This window comes from Lepisosteus platostomus, chromosome 2, assembly GCF_059453375.1.
Source record: "Lepisosteus platostomus isolate fLepPlt1 chromosome 2, fLepPlt1.hap1, whole genome shotgun sequence".
Taxonomy (NCBI): domain Eukaryota; kingdom Metazoa; phylum Chordata; class Actinopteri; order Semionotiformes; family Lepisosteidae; genus Lepisosteus; species Lepisosteus platostomus.
In genome coordinates, this window is record NC_142612.1 from 16,344,396 (window position 1) to 16,368,086 (window position 23,691).

Sequence of the window (23,691 nt, forward strand, 5' to 3'; positions counted from 1 at the left end):
TCTATACTAACTCTTTCTGAGCTGTGTTCATGGTATCAAAAACAAACTGCCAACATAAAATGGAAAACACCAAGCTTGAAGAGGCTACTTGTGACGACGACTTGTGTGTTTATGTAGGTACCCAGTCCAATAATCAGAAATCCTCAAGGGCACTGACAAAGCCAATCCAGTGGATTTATTTATACCTGCAGTGAAACACCAGGACAAGTGGAAACAGCATTAGAACTGTGAACAGGGGAGGCACACGTATAACATGCACTGCTCCTGCACAAGAAGAAGCACGGCTTTGTGACTAATAGGGCTCCCTATGTGAACCTGAGGAGGAATTTTCCAGGCTCATGGGATTTCCGCACTCAGGACCTGGACTGACATTGTTCCATGGTGTTAACAGTCATCCCAGAGACAGGAGAAAGACACTGCAATGCTGAGCTACACTTTCAGTTGTCATACATGTATTTGACAGACAAACCTTCTTTTAGATTAATAGAAATTCATGTATATATATTAATTCCATACAGACCTATATGATCATTTCTTTTATTTAAATAGCAATTTTCAGCCCAAAGAACTTCAAAGCATTTTAAACAAACAAAAAAAAGAGACCCACTTCTGGAAGGAGATAAATGTGTGCTTGTATCTGTATTCACTCATCTACTTTAATATACATTGTTTTAAAGTAGTCTAACGTGTACATCTTTAAACTGGAGAATACTCAGTCTTGAATGACCATTATACTATGACAATGCAAGATGAGAAAGGTTTGCATTAACAATGAAAGCAGACAGTATCCAGGCAAGCATAAAGTGTTACTCTCAAGATAAATACAAGTTCTTTAAATCCTACGTGTACATTTAAACTCTTGTCCCGCATAATAATACAGACAGTAATTTGCATCAGCTAATTTCTCAAAAAGGACAGCAAAGCAAACCGTCTGAAATGGATAGGAGAGAGAAAAAACATCAACTCATAACAAAACAACCCATCACCAGCGAGCCAGGATGTACAAGGACTGTAATGGTGCTGAACAAACGGGTTACTAAACCAGTTATCACAAATCAGAGGGTTATACTAAACACACATTCCCAAAACCCTTACATTATATTCCAACATGAAATGATTCTCTGTAACATAACCTAGGACATAACAGCTGCTTCAAATGCAATAGTCCTCAGCTGAGGTCAAACTTTAAGGTGCTCCTGAATCACAGCCAGATCAAGATGAGTTCATCAGCAGGCATCTAGGTGGGACGAAAATCAAAAGGCCCAGACCTGAAGCTCTCCAGGAGAGGAGCAACAGCAACACACCCTCCACTAATACCCACAACCACGTTCTGCATCCCAGAAAACAAACACCCTAGCAATGGACTCCCAGCCACCACCACCTTCACGTCCGACTCCATTCCTTTCACATAAATGTGGCCAACAGCAAGCCTGAAGGGAAAAGGATCGCACTGAGAACAGAATTCAGAGTTCTCCTGAAGCACTCAGATGTGCTGTAATGACAGTTTATTCTTACATGCACAAAGACTGGTAACATCACAAACTGCGAGCATGAATTACACAGAAAGGCTTCCAAACGGAGTTTGCAAACCATGCCACTAAAATCACCCAGGCTTCTTTTAGTAAGAAAATGTGTTGGTTTTTTTGTCACGAGTCTTTGACATGCTGATCAAAGCCAAAGCACAGCATTCCATGGGACACGTCAGAAAACACTGAAGCTGACTCCTGACCCATGCATCTTGATTACTTTTTGCCGTTTCTAAATATGTAACTTGTTTTCTTATGCATCGATACCGCTTTGCATCAATTTTGCAAGGTACCTGGTTCATTTAGAAAGGAAGCTGTGATACTAAGTGCGGGTAGGTGAATCAAGACGATGCTATTTTAATTAACCCCCGGATATAAATCATTATTTGCTTTGGTGATATGATTATATCTATAGACAGCTAATCTACCTCTCAACAAAGAACTGTGCTTTCACTTTACATTTCAGACCCTTGGTTTCAAAATCCTTTCATGGGGAATTTTGATTCAAAATATATTTTTTTCCAAAAACCAGCCCTGGCGTTTTTTTTCCAGGACATTAATTTGATCGATTCATATACATCACACTACTATACATATAGACCTAGGTCTTGATTACAAGCCTACTGCTAAACACTATCTCAGAAGAGAGATTTATTCTGAACTTTTGAAATCACATGCATTCTCATAAATACTTCATATCTCTAATATCTTCTAATAAAGAATGAAAGAGTTTATTGTTGCAGATTTCTAAAACCGTACTGTCAGTGCATTTGCAGCTCAATAGACATTAGAGACACCAGAATTAGAACTTCATCCATAAACCATCTCAAGTATTCATGCAGCAAACCTCTTCAACATACAAGGGTTAAGCGTCAAGCAGCAATAAATGTAAACTTCACTGAGTATAGGCTACCAAATTGTCATTTTCTGCTAAATCTTATATAAGTGGCAGTGAAAAATAGAAACATTTTAATACAGTAATATCAAGTCTTTGGTTCCTTCTGACTTTGTACTCAAATATGAACACAATTCAATGAGGTAATAAGGGACTTAAATACCAAATGAAAAATAGCGTTCTTGCAGAAAAACTGTGTGACCTGTGAAAAAATGTCCCCTAATTGAATTTAATACCTGACTTGGGCCCTGCAGGTAGTATCCTGGTGTTAATAAACAGAGATTGAGGACTCTTATTGCAATGTAAATATTCACTTACTAAACCTGCTCTCTGAATTTGAGCAATTAATCTAATCACCAAAAAAGCTCAACAGAAACCACATCAATACATCGTAACTAATTCTGTCATCTCCCCCAGTAATGGCATGAAAACAAGTTCCAACCTAACATGGCTCCACCAGTCACAATTGTGGTGCCCACTGAAAGCAGGTCATCAAGTTTCTGCCACGTTCTGCACACTTACCATGTCCCGCTGCGTCACGATATAGCTGTTGCCATCCCTGCCTCTGCACTTCAACAGTACAACAGAATAAAATCCAAACACCTGTGGGGAAGAGAGAGACTTGTTTGACATACGGTAGGACAGCTGTACTACTGTTCGTGTGTATGTGCTAATAGTTTTAACAGTATGCCTTATCAATTAAAAACCCATCTTTGTTTTGTATAGGCTGAAAAGCTAGTACATTATTTCAGTTGTGTGGTATTGAAAACGTATTGTACGACTAAAGAGTTTAAGAGATCCGATTGCATTACAGTAAAAAAAATGTACCTGGAAAGACTGAATTCAAGGCAAGTGTGCCAAGGAGAGATATCTAAATATTATACAGATGTCCAAGGTTTTAAGAGCACTTATTAATTCACTCCATCTTCTTTGAATGTAACATTTCATTAGTTTGAAAAATATTTAAAACAGACCTCAAAAGACACATTCTAAACTGCACAGTTAAACCAATTTTATGAAGTTGCAGACCGTAACTTGGAAACACTGAAAATGATTTCTTCAGCAAGAGAAGTGAACTACACAACACACCTCTGGTTCTGAATGACAGGGGGGCTGCGTCCTGTACTCTGTACTAGCAAACGGCTCTCACCACAGTAAACTAGAAGGGAGAATCACAACTAAGTGAACCATGACAACAGCCAGCATGTCTTAATGTACTCTCACTCCCTGGAGGTCCACTGCATTGTCAGTAATGGAGGAAAGGCACCTTGACCTGCACCGGGTGACATGTCACCATTCTGAGAATGATTTGATGTTCACTGTGCAACAGTTGTGGTTTCTTGATTTAGTTTTTCATGTCATTCAGGATCAAGGAACACAAGATCTCAGTAAAGGCAGAAAAACCATGACCTTTCTCGGAACCCTAGAAGCACAGTAGGAGATTCCCTTCAGGAGTGGAAAGGGAATGCAATGTTGAATGCGTGAGTTGTAGAAAGGAGGTGTGACAGTTTGTGATGAGATGCATTAATATATAAGCCAGGGTTATTCAACTTGTGGTCTTTCCAATGTAGTCCATTTCAAGCCCAGTCCAATTACACTACAGCTAGACCACTATCAACATAACTGCTGGCGAGCAGGACCAGCAAAACAGTTAAGGCTCTAGTTTTATCAAAGTTTCCAATGTCCTAGGTAGGAAATCACCAAGCCTCAAAGACCAGATTCCTGCAGGTTCTACACAAGAGGTCACTAATTATGGACCTGGGGAGCCCCCGTTCAGCAGGTGTAGAAGACAAAGATTTAGACACGAGATCAATTAGAACTTCTCAGACCTATGACCAATTAAACAGCCAAAGTGCTAAATTTAGAGACATGACAAAAATCAGTATGCCCATTCAGCCTTCAAAGATAACAAGCTATCCTCGACTGAGCAATTGCTAGCTTAACTAATCAATAACTTCCAAGTCTTCTTGGCGTTTAAAAGAAAGTTATTGAGGGTGATCTACAAGATTAACTGGACTGAGGATTTCAAGGATCAGCACTCGTGACCCATTTTAAACTAAACTATTCACAATTAAAATGTGATTAAGACTTTCGAACAGCATATGACTTGGATTCTTATCTAAATAATTTGCCTAATTAACCAATTAAAGATCTGGGTTGGAAAGATAACTGGAGAGCCCTGCAGGGTCTAGCTTTTTAAGTTGCTCATTCCAGCTATGTGCATCATGCTACACAGCCTAATCAGATCAGGTGTAATTTCTCAGTAGTGACACAAACTGGTTTATAGTCTTAATGGATGGAAAATTCCCCTCCTGCACTCAATTTTCTGCATTACTTAGATTCTACTTGGAGCAAATACTGGATATCCATAGTCATAATGTGTCCTAATAGAAGAACTAAGATCTTCTAAGAATCTAGTAGAGTACTTTAAGATGACAATCAAGAAAAATGTTAATATGATCCACAGCATTGGGTAAACATCAGCAATACACCAGGAGGCAGAGTTCATTATGTTTGGTGTAGATTTAAACCTCAGCAAAATATAGCAGAAAAGCGATCATTCCTCAGAAAAAAAAGATAAAGAGGGAAATACTATAGGTTTTGGCACCAGTAAAATGAGAGAATTTGTGCATCATTTTCAGTACTGTTCACAACTGGGGTTCTGAACCAACCCCCCTCACTGACAGAAAACCCACAAAGCTACCATTAAGATGCTGACTGGTGCTTTCTGGTTTTGCTTACTGCCTAACGAAGCTCTGAATGCCCACCTGGATAAGAAACGGAGACATACAACACCTACAGAAAATATTCACCTCCCCCTTGAACAACGGCAAAATTCGTGATACAACCAGAATTGATTTTTTTGCCTTGATTCACACAAGATATGCAACAACTTAAAAGGGGTAAAAATATATTTTTTAATATTATGAAAAACAGAAATATCTTTTTTATTGAAGTAGTCATCCCTCTGTGTCAGTACTTTGTAGAAGACCCTTTTGCAGTAATTACAGCTATGAGCCTTCTTGAGTATGCCTGGAGCACCTATGCACATCTGCATTTGGTGAACCATGACACTCTTCCTTGCTGAATGGCTCATGTCAAGTTGGATGGGGAGCATCAGTGAACCACAATCTTCTTGTTCTTCCACAGATTCGCAATGGGATTCAAGTCTGAGCTTTGGCTCATACGTCTTCTTGTCCTGAGGCCACTCCAGTGTGGCTTTGGCTGTATGCTTGAGTTTATTGTCCTTTTCATACACAAATATTTCTTAATTTAAATTTCACTTTAACATTATGAAGTAAGGTTTGTAGATCAGTGATGAAAAAATCGCATTCAAAAGTATTTTGATTTTGAGTTTGCAACGTTAATCGACGAGCATTAAAGGGAGATGAACACTTTCTGAAGGCACTCCAACTGCCCACGTATTGTAGCAGTCTAATCTGGGCACTCTTGGATCCAGATATAAGGGATGATATTCCAGATCCACAGAGACTGAAGTTTGCTGTGCATTGTTCACAGCACTGCACCAGTCATGTCTTTGCCAATGTCATTTCATGATGTGGAAAAAACCCTACATTTTCCACTTTGATCTGACTGGATCTCCTAGTTGCAGATTTGAATGAAAATGAGCACTCAAGTTTAGGCCCGGTTTTGGTCAGGTTAACTCCCAGAATATACCACATCACAAGAAAGCCACTGCCTGGGTATAACGCTTGATTTAGGAAAATGTCTTGTGTATGAAAATGCACAAGGAAAAAATATCAATAATTGATACTCAAACTACTATTTTCAGTTAATGACGAAAACTAAAATTCAGATGTTAAAGTCTCTAAGCACAGGTTTAACAAAATAGTGGAAAAAGATTAGCGTCACCCTTTTCCTACATTGAATACTTGCATGAGCTGCTATTTATGATTTGCTGCTTCATATTACTGTTCCTTTTGTACACACCAAATCTAGTAAGACCTGGTGAAGAAGAAAGAAGACTGAGATTGAGGAATCACACAAAAACCAATCTACCTAATTCACACATTGAAACCAGGAATGTGAATACTGTATATATATTGAATCATATCAATATATATAGATCCTGTGTTTAAATGTTTTTCACAATATGGCATGAAGATCTCCTTTATAAGAGCACAGAAATGAAGCCTTCCCAGCAACCTGTACCAAAAATTCATGACAGTATCCATAGTGCTTTAAAATGCTTTCTATTTCGACCCAAACTACTGTAAAGGTAATTTATACCTTTTAGGAAATGGTATGAAATAAAGGAGATCCACAATCATTCCAAGATTGGTGCAAACACCATAGTGAATGGCCTTAAAACATGAACAGATGAAGAGATTGCATATATTTCAACATTTTTTAATCTTTCAAGAGTCCTGGTGCAGGGGCTGACCCAATGGGCACAGGGCCAGTCCACCGGAGGGCACAGCTGTGGACGCACACTCGTACGACACGCTCTAGAGAAGCCACTTAACCAGGGCGGCAAGTCTTAGGACCGCAAAAGAAAACATGCGAATCCGGATTCGGACCCAGGAACCTTCATCTGTGAAGCAGCAGCTCTGCCTGCTATGCCACCCTTGAATCGTATGAATATAAAACATTTCAATACACCTTTGGAACGACCTTTTATGCAGCTACTGTGCTCAACAGTTGGGTATCGGGCTTACCTCTGCAAATAGTTTACAGCACACAGGCTCGACAGCCCACTTCAAGACCCATTCCCTGAGCGTCAGGAAGCCAGAGCACCACCGCAGGAATGAACGGACAATAAGCAGATGGCTTTAAGATCAGCACATTAGCACAATTTGTTTCAAGACGACCTTTAAGCGTGCACAGTAAAGCACCCGACGCGTAATATTCCCCCGTCAGAAAAGGAAGCAGCATCTGCCAAACCTGCTCCAAATGAGAACAGGAGCTGGCAAAGTCTGTGGTTAAAAGCCAACCTCTCTGTGAGACTTGCAGCACATAATCCAGCACTCTCGCTCCATAATAACACCTGGGCTGGGAGCCACAGCCTGAAACTCCCGGCCCCACGGGACACGATCTGAAGGCACAACCTCTCAGGTAGGAAGAGAAGGACAGGACTCGGGGACAGGTATTCTGCTGCGCCCTTGTTCTGCAATCTTCTTATGTTCTTGCACAAGAGAGGAGACCATCAGGCCCATCTAGCCCATTTGGTTATTTGTAAATTGATCTAAGGATCTCATTCCTGCCGTTTCTTGAAAGAAACCAGGGTACTGGCTTCAAGAAGACCGTTCTCCTGTAGCTTGCCTCCACAGTCCCACAGTACTCCATGCTACTGACACCCAGCCACCACAGCTAACCTAAGGAGGCATGCTTGTTGTCTGTTTTAACACTGAGGGCCCAAACCAGCACAGTTACATTCCTTACGCATGTTAGCAAAGAGGGGAAGCATCGAGTAGACTAATTTTTAATAATAAGAGGAAACTGTGCCTGTCTAATTGGCTGTGTTCATAACTGGCCTGCTTCCATACCACCCGTAATGTTTTCAACATTAAACCAATCACCACGAAACCTACTTACAATTATTTGTGCTTTCAAAAACAACCAGCTGGCAAGACAGTTGTCTCTTCCTAACTATTGACACATTTAAGAAATAAACTATTACTCCACAGCCTCATTCATTCTCTTATTGCCATGCTCTACACTCAACATTGGGTGCAAACAAAGATGTTAGATTAAACTGTACATTTTAGAATATTTTTAGATTTACATTTACTTACTATAATTGATTACTTTTCTGGCTTGCGCTGTTGGACACACACTTTCCCTTTCATTGTAGGTAATCAGGAATAAAGGTCATTGTGGAATAAAGAACATTTTGACAGTGCTTGAATGCTACAAATTCTGTTTAAGGATTTCTATAAGAGACTCTGCTTCTACTATTCTGCTTTATCCACTATTTGTCTCTCATTCAGTATTTTGACTGCTGATATTACTGACGGGTTTCAACTGAGCAAGAATTACCTCAGCTCACTGCCACTGCTAAAAGGAGATTGCAGGTTGTGGACAACAGAAGATGGAGAAGAAAAACTTCACAGTTCTTGTTTCCACACCCGCAAATGTTATCTGGCTTTCATTTCTCCCCAAACCAAAGAAACTTACATTTGCATCCATTTATACAACTGGGCATTTTACTGGAGTTATTCAGGCTGAATGAAGCACCTCACTGAAGTGGACAACAGCAGACCCAAGGATTTCAACCCATAACCTTCCAGTTCCATTTCCACACATTTCCCTGTGCCACACTCACTCCCTCCTTTCCAGTGCTTTCTGTGAATCTAAGTCCATTCTGCTGCCAAAATCTGTGTATCTCAACACCCAGACAATATCAGAAATCTGTGCTTACAGACACATAAGTAATGTAAAATTCTCCATGGAATTAAAAAAAAACTTTAAAAATTGGCCACAAAACCAGCAGTTCTATCTATATTACTTATTTTTAAATGGCACAGCACATAAAAACAACATTTTAGCAATTACTGCATGCTAAAATGCTAGCAATTATTCCATTGAAGTGCTTACTTGTCCCTCATTAAATTTCAACCTGCCATACAGCAAGCTTCTTGATAACAGAACATGGATGATATCTAGGTGGCAGTGTTACTTCCTTTTAGTCTGATATCATCAGGTCTCAGAAGCTATGTCTGGTTCTGGTCAGTACTGAGATGGGTGAGGCACTCTTCCCTCTGCAACAAAACTTTCAAACAGGTAGCTGGGGACATTCTTCTGTTTGAGATGCCTTCCTGTGGGTGAGACATGAAAACCTAAGTCCTGACAACGTGGCTATTGAAATCTCATGCCATTCTTTGAAAGAGCTGGGGTTTTAACCCCAGGGTCCTCAGTTAATTTAAATCTGGGTTTGTATAATCTGGCCTCCCTAAACTCATCCGCTAAACTCAACAAGTGAAGAAACTCCTGACTTAACATGATCCGCTGTGTACTGGGGCTGCTGTCACTCAGGTAGGTTCATGTTTATATATAAAGCTATATACGGTGCCTTGAAAAAGTATTCAGCCCCCCCCAGCACATTTTTTACATTTTGTTTCTGCAGATTCTGAATCTGAAATAGATTGAAGCAAGATTTTTTGACACGGATCCACAAAGTATTGAGTGCCATGTCAAAACAAATGTTCCAAAACATTTGCACAACTTACTAAAAATAAAAAATAGAAATGATTAAGTTTGAAAAGTATTCATACCCCTTGCAATTTCAAGCTCAAATCTGAACAGGTGCAATAAATTACCTTAAAAGTCACAACAATTTGTTGATCGACTCCATCTGCGTAAGAAATTGGTGGATCACCTGTTGTCAATTCGTTTGGAAACATAAATATCCCTCTCTCTGTGAGGTCCTAAAACACGGTAGGGACTTGCCAAAAAAAAAGACTCAAATGAACACAAAAGAGCTTTCCAAACAAGTCAGAGATGTGATTACAGAGAGACACAAATCTGGGGAAGGGTACAAGCTATTGCCCAGGCACTGAACATCTCTCAGAGCTCAGTGCAGTCCACCGTACAGACGAGGGAGAGGTGTGACTCTACAGCCACACTGCCTGGATCAGGCCTCCCCCTAATCTGAATTGCAGGACAAGAAGGGCACTTATTCGCGAAGCTGCTGCAGGGCCAACTCTGACACTGAACGAGCTACGGAATTCAGCGGCTGTGATGGAAGATAACGTACACGATCAACACTCGGTAAAGCAGTCCACAAAAATGGCCTTAATGGGAAGGTTGCAAGGGAGAAGCCCTGGCCGAAAAAACAAACACACCCTTGCCCATAAAGGGTTTGTAAAACAACATCTAGAAGACACAGCAGAGATGTGGCAGAAAGTCTTGTGGTCTGATGAGACTAAAGTGGACCTTTGTGGCCTGAATGCTAAGTGGTATGTATGGTGCAAATCAAACACTGCACCGCACCCAGGTAACACCATCCCCCCCTGTGAAGTATGGCAGTGGTAACATCACGTTATGGGGATGCTTTTCAGTGGCTGGGACTGGCAAACTTGTCAGGATCGAAAGGAAGATGAAGGGTGCAACATTACAGGTACTTCCCGGACAAAAACCTGCTACCCTCTGTCAAAAAGCCGGAACTGGGGAGGAAGTTTGTCTTTCGATGGGACAACGATCCAAAGCACACTGCAAGAGCAACAGCGGAGTAGCTTAAAATGAAAAAAATAGATATCCTTGAGTAGCCTGACCTTACTCCCATTGAAAATCTTACAAACTTACTCTCCCGTTGCTGCTCCCCAACTAACCTGACCCAGCTTGAGCAATTTTGCAAGGAGGAATGGGCAGATGTTGCTCCATCTTGGTGTGCAAAGTTAATAAAGACTTATCCAAAAAGACTACTGGCTGTAACAGCTGCCAGAGGTGGTTCAACTAAGTTGAGACCAAGAGGGATGAATGTGAATTAAATTATATCTCAGTTTACTTTTATTTTTAATACATTTATGGTTTACTATTATCTTTATTGAGGGGGGACTTGCGAAGATGAATGTGTGACTCACAAATACAAATTCTCATACTAAAAAACTACAATTCCAGGCTGTGAGTTTCTTAAGTATGAAAAAGGAGCTGGGAGCTGAATATGTTTTCAAGACACTGTATACTGGGGTCTTTGAGATAAAATGTGATATATAAATGTAAGTCAAGACTATTATTTGTTCATGTTACTTTTTGCTATTTAATTTAATATTACATATTTACAAGGTTTAGAAAACAAGGTAGAATGAGAAAAATCATTTCTTTGCAAACCACAATGTAGCCACTCTGATATTTCACTACAGAAAACCCTCACAACTCACTCTGTACCACAAAACCTCACCAGAACCAGCTCTGAAACCACTTTGCCACACCAAGGGGGATGTCACCCCTCCTTCAACTCTGAAAAGACGTATCTGCAGTCAACCCAATACACACCAGAGTTTCAGACCTGAGACTGCAAACAGTATTTGAAGTCAATCTCTGAAAACTATCACCACTCAAAGCTCCACTGCAAAGGCAGAGCCAACCAGCCCCAGTACTGCCGATGTGAAATTCAGACTTTAATTCAAGAGTGACTAAAAATGTTAATAAGGAGTTCCCATCTTCTAGGTGCTTCAATAGTACTGTAGATGAACAGAAGCTCTTTATCACTGATGTCCATCATTCCTGACAAAGCATCTCAGTATATTGATGCTGTTCACAAGTTCCTCAGCTTCTCAGTAATTGTGGGGGAAAAGCAAACAGTCACTACAGCACACCACACTCATATTATTTCCACATAAAGTCTTGCTTCCTTTAAACTTTCTAAGGCCCCGTCATTAAGCAGAGCCATGAGGGAGCAGTTACACTGAACGAATCCCACCAAGCTCTATTTGAAAGATAAGAGCACTCGTGGGCACAGACCCTTTGCAACATGATGTCAAGTGTTAATTGTATATAAAACCACAGGCAGATTTCAGCTTGTGCTTCAGCGTCGTCTTTGACGGACACTTCCTCCAGCATCTTTCAGCGGTCTAGGCCTCTGCTCTGGGGCTTTTCTGTCTGCTTGGAAATCGGGGAGAGGAAGACAGTGTCTGAAGTCTACTCGCTCGTGCCTCTCTCCCCCCCAATAGAAAAACTCGACTGACATTCATGCTGCACAAAGAAGAAATCCACATCTAATTACCTTCACTAAAAAAAAAAAGACTGCACAGCACAAAAGGCACAACAGAGTTTTCAGTGTTTCTCCATGGTTGATGAACTTCAATGAACAAAAGTTAATAATTGCTCGTCTCCATCTTAGTTACATGAACACATGTAGCAGTATCTCAAACAGCAGCGAAGCAACTGAACTTGGAGGCAAAGAAGGTTCATAGCTGTACAAACCAGCTTAATACGGCCCACCAGCCATTCGGCTGTCCATTTTCTACCCACTTTATCCAATACGGGGTCGCAGGGATGTGACAGGGCCCATCCCAGCAAGGAATGGACACAAGGCTGCTTGCACCCTGGATGGAATGGCTGTCTATTTCTTATTAACTTCAAAGTAACCCCTTCAGTGTATCCTGGCTTCCTATACAGGTTAGCTGGGAAGCCAGGACATATCCCAGCAAGCAACAGGTACACGGCCGAATACACCCTAGACGGGATGTCAATCCATCGCAAATACAAACAAGCACACACTCACACACTTTCCCAGAAGCCAATTAACCTGCCAGTATGTCTTAGGACTGTGGGAGGAAACCAGGGCAGACGGAGGAAACCCATGTAAACACAGGGAGAACATACTAACTACCTGCAGCTCCCCAGGAACTGAACCCAGTGCCAAGGCACTGCGCCACTGTTCCTCCCACCTACTAGCTAGCAATATCAAAACAGTATGACCTCATTATCTAGATTCACTGGCTATTGAGTTTGTGATTAGGTCTAGAAATAGGTTATGATTAGATCAAGAAGCAGCCATTAATGTTTACTCCAGTCACAAGGTTTACGTTATACCACACGAACTGCAACTGACAAACAGATGCTGGGCATTACCGATTTCCATGCTTAATGAGAAATGAATGATCTGAACTCTGACCCCAAAGCATCTGATCTACTTTAATCCATTGTCTCCCTGGAAACACATTTTAGAAAAACTTTCCATTACTGCTGCAGTAATGGATTATTACAAACACTGGGCTACAAAAATAATTGTGCCCAACACCACAAACACAATCTAAAACTGCACTCCAAAATCTGTGCAGTTCATTATGTTTTCCTCTTAAAAACACTCCAAAGATGAAATGAACAATATTTCCCCTTGAAATTATCTAGAGTGAACACATACTCACAATGACGATGCCATTACAGTGAAAAGGCAGCAGAACCATCTGGTAATCCTGCTATGTTTTATCCCTATCAATGGCATCCCTCATATTCAAATTTAAGTAGAGTTTGCCAGAGTCTCAAATAAAACTTTTATTACCTGTTGAATAGAAACATCCCTAGAAGGAGAAAACGTCTACAGTTAGCAATATTCAGTTTTTATGGACCTACTAAACTTTGGTTCAAACGTGCTGAAGGTTCTGCTTCATGAGAATGTACAAGTAAAAAGGAAATACAACCTACGACATTTTGAGAGACCAAAAAAGCACTCCAAAAGGTTTTAATCCCAATTCTTCACTCACTATTTTAAGGTTAGCATTAGAAACCCTACGTATAATCAGGCTGAAGGCAACGGGTATGCTTCTTGTGAAGAGAAGGGAAACGACATGGATCAGTTCATCATGAGACACCACAGCTGCCATAGTCCAGCAAGCATGGACAACCAGGATGAACCCACCCTTACCAGCACAGGAACATCAGCTACAGCAACTTCGGGCCCCTAACCTAGCAGGTACTCCAGGGCTCAAACACCTGTGGAGGACAGTCAAAACCTGTAAATATCTGCACTTTCTTATTGAACTGCCCTTTATTTTGCAGGGCGTGAATTAAGAAAAAAATCTCTTTCAGCGAAATTCGAGGGGGCAAATATGCATCAGACAATATTTTCTATCTAACACAATCAGTTTAACTCTGTGTAAGAAGAAAAGAGTTCACAGGCTACCGCTGCTCAGTCTTTCATATAAACCAAGAAGTCCTATTGCAAGTTTGAATACCTTTCAAGACTTTATATCAGCCAAGAAACTGCCCAATCACCTTAGACTACAAAGCTCTATTTGCCCCTTAGTTCTTTACAATATGGCTTTTCCCGAACACCTAAAAATAGCACTAGCAGAAAACACGAGCTAGGCTATATCCTGTCCTTGGATTACCCCAGATTGCCAGTATACTTAAAATTCCATTAGAATGACACACCATTAAATCTTCCTGTTAATATTCTGGCACATGTGATCACTGGCTTGGCATGGCCACTGGCACAGAAAGAACATGGCGTGCTGTTAAGCTGGCAAGCTTTTATTGGCCTGGCACTATCCTGGCACTTTGAAAGCTGGCATGGTGTTATGTTGGCTTTGCGTTTAAAACTGGCATTGGGTTACATTATCTTGGCAATGTACAGACCGCTTACAAAAATGCCTTGTTAGCGAAAAAATGGCCCTTTTGAACAAAGGACTGTTGAGCATCCCAGCCATCATTCCTGTATTGTATAGGACCAGGTAGATCTGTCAAAGCATTGAATGGTTATTAGTGGCACTTTCTGTTTCTAATATAGTTGCATTTTCCACCAAACTCTTAACATTTTATCCATGCTACTTTTTGCATCCAAAATTGAATCGGATATTAATGGACAACAAAAAGCTTTACACAATTAGCCGAGATAATACAAAACTCCGGGATTTCAACACGAGCGGCATCTGAGGACCCAAATCTCTACAAAGGATTTGTAAACGGTGGTCTGCGTGACGTGACGGATGCAGATGAAACAATCAAACATCAATCCTTAGGCTGCACACTTCTTTTCCTGAAAAAGACTCTGCATGTAAACCCTAAAGAACTGCAACCCATGATTAACAGTGCCTAGATGCCTTGGACTTAATTCAGCACGTTGCCACAGAATACAAAGCACATCCTCATGTGCAAAATTAAACCTGTTATTCTTTCTTGCCAATCTCTAATCGTGAAGAAATCTACCTATGAACGTTATTTAGATTCAGTCAAAGTCACCCCATTAGAGCTCAAGGGTTACAAATGCACTGCATGCTTGTTTGCAGGCTTCTTCTTACAGCCTCTGCCTGCACTAGAAGATCGGAATGTTTCAATGGAATTCTCGCAGAATGCACAAGTGCCCACCTGGAGAACGGCAGATGTCAGCATAGGCAAAATGCCTCACCCATTCTTCCCTTTTCACACACATTCACCACGGTACTCAAAAGTAGTGCTGGACAAATAGTCAAACTTTTTTTTAAAGGGAATTCAATAAGATGACCATGTCACAAATGACCATCGCAAGAGGTTACTGTTACCACCTTTGCTAGACTGCTGTGCAACTTCTGCAAACTGCTGCATATGTGAAACCAAGAGGTACCATGTTAATATAGAGAAGAAATAACACTGAAATCAAACATATCAAAATATTAGCGGTCGATCGCAGAAGACTGTTTCTTTTGCTGGAGTCACTTGCTTTACTTTCCAGCATCTTTCCTACCAGCAATGTAGGCTTGCCACCTGGCAGCATTCTGGCAGGCCTGGCCTCTTTTTGTGCTCCTGCTGTGTTCCAGTCCATATTTTTATACGTACTGGAGCCCAGGTTCAGATTTCTCTGATACTGTGCAGAAACAGGGCACATCCAGGTGGGGGCTGCACATTGATGGTGGTGGAGGGGAGCCCCCATTACCTGTAAAGCGCTTTGAGTGGAGTGTCCAGAAAAGCGCTATATAAGTGTAAGCAATTAATAATAATAATAATAATAATAATAATAATTATATCTACTGAAAGGCCAACAGGAAATTAATTCCCCGTCAAACTCGTGTGACTTTAAAAGGTGAAGGTTTGTTTTTCCCCCCTCTCTGCAAAATCATATAGATAGTATATAAACCTGGCCTAAACACAGAAGGAAGTTTACAACAGAAAATGGTATTTATACAATCCTCAACAGGTATGGTGCCTTTTGCAGAATAAAACTAACAACCTGAAAATAATGGCAGCGCCAGGGGAGAACATGCGCGGACAGTAGCAGAAATGTCGTTACATTAGAATTCCGTGCACAGTCCTGGTCTATGATGGCTCTCTTCAGATCTGGCCAGGGTGCAGGAGCCACTGCACCAGCTCGAGCCCGTCACGAACATTTGTGCATTACGTCTCCACCCAGTACGTGGGCGAGAGGGCATTGATAAGGCCAGCTCCAAATAACCTCATCAGGGCACAGGAAAAGATACTGTTGAGCGGGCTGCACAAGCTTAGATGCTTTGGCTGACTGGCGAAACGTTGTCATTTCCCTAGGCTGCCAGCGATGTTCTGAAGGACAGTCATCTTCTCCTACACAACTCAATTTCATCAACTTCAACTTGGGCACAGATGGGTGTGAATAGTTCGTAGTCAGCACCATAGCATGAGCAGCCATTAGGTCTTATGAGAAAAGGACGTTGTGTTTGCTCATGGTCCTTTATGGTCACAAACCTTTCTTTTGCAGAACCACTTATTACCCTCAGATTGCTTTACAGTATCTCCCACATTTGCACGGTGGTAACTGTTTAACCAAAAGAACAGTGCAAACAAGGAAAGGGGTATCCAGACAAGGATCATGGGAGAACACTGCTCACCAATTAAGAAGAGCTGAAGGGCACCCTGCAGCATGTAAGATGGGACCCAGTCCACACATTCATGTCACATACAAAAGTAGCAACAGAAGACAAAGGGTAAATCCCAGCCTTCAGCCCAAACTAATCAAAGGTGCAGAAAGTCTTGCTTTTCTTCTTTCTAGTGTGGGAATGTTATCAGGCCCAGTTTGAATCTTATCCCATTTTGAGGGGCTCGAGTTTCCTGTGCTGACAGTCAGGGATCTGGAAGAATTGCAGAACCCATGTCCCTCCAGCACAATCTTGTAGTTCGCTCACTTTGAAGCTGGACAGTTGACAGATGAGCTCTCACTTCTCAAAAGCTCACTTTTTCCTCTGTGCTGCACAAGATAAGGGACCCCCACCACTGAATGCACCAAACTCAGAGACAGAATTTCTCTGGGTTTGGGTAAGGTGAGCAACCCATTCAAACAAACAACTAATGTCCGTGCACTAGTGACATGCTGTCACACGTTAACCCCCCCCCGACACAGCACAGGTCTCTTAATGACCTGATTAGAATCCATTATTCACTTAACTGAGCTGAATTACAACCGTTGCCATGTCTTAACTCATTGAAGATTTTAGAGTACCTATAAACCCCGTGGACAGCCGCCCTCCTGGGACAGGAAAGAATATCACTGGTATAGCAATTACAATCATTTTTTTGTTAAGAAATTGCTTTCATACGGCTATTGAACAATCAGCAATCAGAACCTTAAAATGAGAACAAATCTGTTAATTTTTAAACAAACCGAACAGCTCAGTTAGACAGCATTATGCTCCTCTGATGAGCTTAAAAGGCATTTTCTGCTCACTAAGAGCAACAGCACCACTTATACCCCTGCACCTAAGGGGCTGACAAGCAATTAATGCCAAACAATTAAAAAAAAAATGTAATTTCACAAGTTAATGGGCAAATTTCTTTAACTACAGGCACATGGCTTAAAAGCAGCTTGTTATATCTAAGCATAATTATACTCTCAACCTTTTCATAGAGACGCATGGCTAGGTAAGAAATGTGCAAGCAGTTCATACACCTATGAATAACCAGCAGGATAAAAAAGGGCCTGCTTCAACACTACTCAGACACACAGCACTGGCTGCCGGGGTATCGGAGTAATAGAGGGAACAAGCAGAAACTGGCGGTTGATGGGCGAGGGGGGTGCAGGGACTAGAAAGCTGGAATAAATCTGGAATCCAGATGTTTCCTATGTTTTTGACATCCCAGTAAACACGGTTGCTTTTTCTTCGCGAGCTGCAAATACGCTGCCATAATAAGCAATTATTTCTGTTAGCTCCATGTGGTTTTCCCTGTTCTTCTTCTGTTGGACTGAGCTTGCAAGCACGCAAGGTCCTGCCACACTAGGTATGCAGTCGCATCAATCAGGTATTTTAACATCTCTGTTCCTTTCCACCTTTTTATCTTTTGACTCTCGAACCCGGGTCCCTTGTCCTGTAGCAAATTTAGTGCACACCTGTCCCAAGACGGATCAGGTTCACTCACACTTCAAAGTCTGGCCCGGGTTCTCAACACCAGGGAAGCAGATAGGAGCTAATTATAGCTGCTGAAAAGCAGGTTACACAGGGTCAGTAGAAAAGGGTATTATATGAACACCCAGACAGCCTGATCACTCCATACGAACAGATCTGACACAACGTGCCGATTAGAAATTAAACTTTTTGGTGCAGCCTCTCTCCATAGACAGAGGGTTACCTGTCTGATTGACATTCAGCCTCTGAGGAGTTATCCGAGAGATGATGCGTCACATCCCAAACGCAAACAAGCCACTTGTGACAACCGGGATGGGGAAGGTTTCTTCAGAAGATAACTGTCTGAGCTCCTGTATTTAATATCCAGGATCAGACTCAAATCCAGGATTAAAGTGGTGTTGGTTGGCCAGTAGATGACTCTTCCCTCTGGACCAAATTTCCCATCAGAACGCAGAGTTTGCAAAAGAGAAGCAGTCATATAGTCTGCCTCTTGATGCAGTGTAGTTAATTGATCCATGGATCTCACCCTGTCATTTCTTGATAGAAATAATGGTATCGGTTTCAACATTGTGCCTGAGTAGTGCAAAACTGTTACCCTCTTTTATTGACAATTTCTATATTTGCCGGTAATGCATATTATCTTTTTTGTAGATTACAAATACCTCTGCCACAGACAGGCAGCCATCTAGCTTTAAACCAGGGGTCTTGGTCTGTTCATTCCTGCAACATATACAGATCACTGTGTCTTGCTAGCCACTTGCAATTTAAATGCACATTTTCTGGATTAATGTGTGTTCTTTTTCATTTGAATGCTATTTTAGATATCTAATCATCTAGGTGACCCCAGAAAGGTATTTTCTGTTCAGATGAAGCAAAGCCTGAGTATTCCTATGACACGTTAACCTGCACACTACCAATTTAGAAAGTATGGGGAAAAATCCATTATAATTTAAGGCTCTTTTACAATTGTGGAGCCTGAAGATGTTAAATAAACGTATCACTTACTGTACTACTACAACAAATTCACAAAATTATTAACAGGAAAAATATTTCTCCCTGTTAATTCTGACTGCTTTCCAAAATGCAAAAATAAGAAAACAAACCAAAAGTTAATAATGTGCTGTCCAATGAAAACCAGAAATAGTTGAAAAAGCAGGAAGTATACTCTATACTCGATTACAACATTTTAATCTATCAACATTTCAGCAAAAAAAAAAATATTTCATCAGGAGCTACACGTTTAACTTAAGTCTCATGTCACCTAACAATAATTAGCTGTTAACGCAGCACATTAAATTAAGATAATTTTCCAATTAAACAATCATATCGTGAATTATTCAATTAACCATATACCACACAATCAATTAAGACATACACACAAATCATTAATCTAAAAAGACATGTCTTTTTATACACTAATGTAGACTATATACTAGTGGGCCTTTTATGCAAACTAATCCATCCATTTATCTACCACTTCAATGAATTCTGGCTTCCAACACAGAGTAGCAGGGAAGTAGAGCCTATCGCAGCAAGCACTGGGTACAAGGCTGGATACACCCTAGACGGGATGCCAATCCGTCACAAATACCAACACCTAGATACAAACAAGCCCGCACTCACACCAGGGCCAATCTTCCCAGAAGCCAATTTACCTGCCAGTATGTCTTTGGACTGTGGGACAGATAGCAGGTAGCAGCACAAGAACTGAACCCAGGGCCCCAGCTCTGCGAAGCGGCAACCCAACCCACATACAAGTGAACTAATAATGTTTGCAACAATTATTCAAATACAATAACTACCTAAACAACAACAGCCTAAATATGTTCCAGTAGGTAGCTGCATCAGCATGCGTAGGCTGCAAAGCCACAAGTAAAGGTTTATTCCATGCTGGAAAGAAAGGAAGAGAAACACAACGTTTCTTCTTTGAAGAAGACCCGAAGAAGGCTCCATAGCCGAAACGTTGCGTTTCTCTTCCTCTCTTTTCAGCATGGAATAAACCTTTACTTGTTCCTTTTATCGCCTAAAAATTGAGTTTAATAAAATGTAAAGCTTCTGATTAGTTTTCCAACACAGTCATGAATGTTGCACTTGCAGTTTGCCTGTCAGCCTGCCAGCTCCTTTTGGAAAGCGTATTTAAGACTGGACACAAACATCAGACAGGAGGAGAATCACCCAATAGGAAGAGAGGGAACCTCTGTATGCAAAATCCTGAGGATTCTATAAAAGGTTTCTAAGAAATCCGAACACTGTAGACAGGTCTGAGAGCAAGCAGATGGTAAACAGATTTTTTACATGTTCTATGTGATACTGTTTAGCCTGTACTAAAATAATTTGTTAAATCGGACAGACATCAGGGTTACATTGTCTTAGTTGGAACATGCATGGAAAGAGATCAATACTAATGAAAGCTAATGTAGCCATTTTTGATAACCAAGGTGATAATACTGAAAATAAATCTCTGACACAAGCCTGTCCCAGACTCCCACAGCTCCAAACCAAAGCCCCGTTATATTAACTAAACAATCAGAAGTGCGATCCTTCACATGAGACACTGAATTGATGTCCTGACAATTTGATCAATAAACACCTCATGGGACTGTTGGTTTCAGTAGGTGTGTTAAGTTTCCCCAAAATAAGATCAGTGAAACTTTTCTCCATCTGATCTGTTGTGCAGTGGGGAGGGTAAAAGTGGTTCTTCTTCTAAATACAAAGTGTTTCAGGACACTTTGGGGAAAAAAAAGGACTGCGATTTAAAAAATCCTTAATTACCTGAGACACAGACATTTCCTGTGGTTGCTTCCCTTAAAATAAACTCGGGGCTTGTTCTTCTTTGAGCAAAAACTTGTGTTGTGCAGACATTCTCCCAGCAGTCTGTTGTGAATCAAATGTAACTGCTAAGAGCTTACTGATTTTAGATCTAGAGGCGAAATGTCATCTTAGAAAAGTTTAATTTGACTTAACTAACCTTTTTAGTGCCACATATTTGATATTTCCTATTTATATCGTCAGAAAGCCCTCTCATTGTGGCACGTCTGATTAATGTTAAGATATATCTTAAGAGTAGTGGTTAAAAACCCTGGTCCAGAGCATTCACTTTCTCTTTTGGTTTCTAATTTGAGTTTGTGCCAAGTTCTTAACCACAGCCTAATTGATTTCTATTTTCTATATGAAGCATGTTTTCAGATTTCCTTTTAGCTCTTAAAAGGGCAAATGGGATTCTTAAGGGGTATCAACCCTGGACCATTTTCCGAGTTTCAGAACTGCATATAGACATGACAGCTTAAATACAGCCAACAGATCCTCTGCAGAAAGAAGAACTCACTGTGGAAGTGAGTATTGCTACCTCCTCCTGCGTATGTTCATGATCACCTAACAACGGCTACTGCACCAGAAATAAGGCTGAGCATGTTCAAGAGAGACTGCTCACAGTCTGCATGTGGTAGAAGCTGGAAACGGTACCGTTTAAGTACGGGTACTTTTTAAACTAGAGACAAGTGAACCAAAAGCCTAAACAAGCAAGCAGATCAACTAAAGGGATCCCTTAGCCCCAGCAATTTAGAGTTGAAATGGAATGAAAACCAGCAGACACAGGAGTACCAGGAACTGGGACTGGAAACCAATGTTGTACAAAACTACATTACATGGTACTCAACACTGAAATTCTCCAACTATACTCTTAATATTCACTGGGATGAGGCAGAACCACCAGGGCAAATGTCTGTACCATTATGGTTTATACAGAGTACTACATTGTCTTCTGAAATGTGTGCACTAAGCCCTATTTTATTAAATCGAATGCCAATTCTGATAAATATAGGATCTTCATATCTTCTCTTCAAGGAGAACAGAACTAGGCCTAGGACCATAAAACTATGAAGATGGATCTAACAATGCATTATTCACAACCCCAGGATCACAACTTCTATAAATCACTACTCATTTTGGCAGAGTCCGTTAGGAGATAAAACATCAAGACTACAAGTACGGTGAGAACGTAACACCAGCTTCCGCTGAAACACTTCACATTTCCACAGTTACAGCCCTACCCCAGCCTGTCAGTTCAATCACAGCTTTTCTACCTCAAGACCAAAGACCCGCCACAGCGAGGGGGGGATACAGCTACTCGTAAAGGACATACAGCACTACATGGCAGAGCACAAGAGCAAACAACATTCTTGTTCTTTTCCTTACTGAAAAGAGCATACAAAACACAAAACAGCACTTTTTTTATTTCGAACCCACAGGGCAAAAACACTGTAGGCTTCCCCCCCCCCCGCCCCACAAGTCTGATTTCCTCCGAGACTAACAAGGGCACACCAGCTCTGGCCATTCCACAGGAGGCCTGCTGTCTCGAGACAAGCGCAGACAGGCCTGCCGTTGACACAAACTGCAGCCTTTCCCAGCCACGGTCACCTTCGCCCCCTCCCGAGACCAGACTGCGTCGTGGGAAGCCCGCACAAAGAAAACACACACACACACACACACACACACACACACACACACACACACACACACACACACACACACACACACACACACACACACACACACACTGTCCCGGGACCCTTTCTACATCGAGCTGCACATCAGGCAGGCCCGGAGTCACGGAGGCGCGCTTCGGCATACTTCAGACAGAAATGAAGAGAAGGACGACAGCACAGGGCTGATTACAGGTTTACTCGGTGATTTGCTGCTTTTTCTTTGCTGGCCTCGTCAGCCGCGCGAGCAGCAACTGTGTTATTCCTCACTGTAAATCTGCCCAGGCCTTCTAATAAACGGAGTGCCCAGAAATATATGGGATCAGCGGCCCAGCAGACCCCAGCCTTCTGTCGACCTGCAGGACTCGTGCTCTGTAAACTGCCCTGCCACACTCTCCCCTGCTGACAAGATCTGTCGAGGGGAGGAGAAAGACAGCGTTCGCTCGCAGCTCCTGCCAAGGGAGTGGAAGAGTGCTACCGCAGGACAAATACCTTCTCTTACAAGAATCACTAAAACCGAGACTCTGGAGCGAAATTAAGAAACTCTGGTGCCTTTTATCATCCAGACACGGTACATTTACTCCCCGTTTTTCTCACTAGCTGACATCATTAGCATGTGGGTTAATCCCAACCCCCTGCTCAGCAAATTAGTTGCCTGACCAGAATGAAAACAACATCCAGATATTTAAAGTTATTTTGACCAGACATCAGGGCAAAAAATTGACTGAAAAAGCTGATTCTTTGGCTCCCCCCCCAGCCAGAAGAAACCTTCCGATCTTCATGGATGATTGATAAGATAGAACTAAACATGATGACAAACTTTTCCCCTCACTAAAATAAAAAGACATGCAACTACAAATATTCAGCTTTGTGAAGGACAGATCCCTGTGCTGCTGTGTACTATCCAATTGTTTTAACTCACATCTACACTAACACCATATTCTCTTCGGTGGTCTCATCCAGATCCACATTTATGTTACGACAGAAACTGAGAACTATTAACCGAGTTGTCTGCACTACTCATTTTTCTACCACAGCTT

The 23,691-nt window shown here is 41.4% G+C and overlaps 1 protein-coding gene across 2 annotated transcripts in view; it reads right to left on the minus strand.

The window, feature by feature from the left end:
* Positions 1-23,691, minus strand: part of bcl9 (BCL9 transcription coactivator) — a 171,392-nt gene that overhangs the window by 41,294 nt on the left and 106,407 nt on the right. For both annotated transcript variants that reach the window (XM_088600780.1, XM_088600772.1), the window contains exon 3: positions 2,944-3,024. The gene's annotated coding sequence lies outside the window, so the exon portion shown is untranslated. The remainder of the gene's footprint in view (positions 1-2,943; positions 3,025-23,691) is intronic.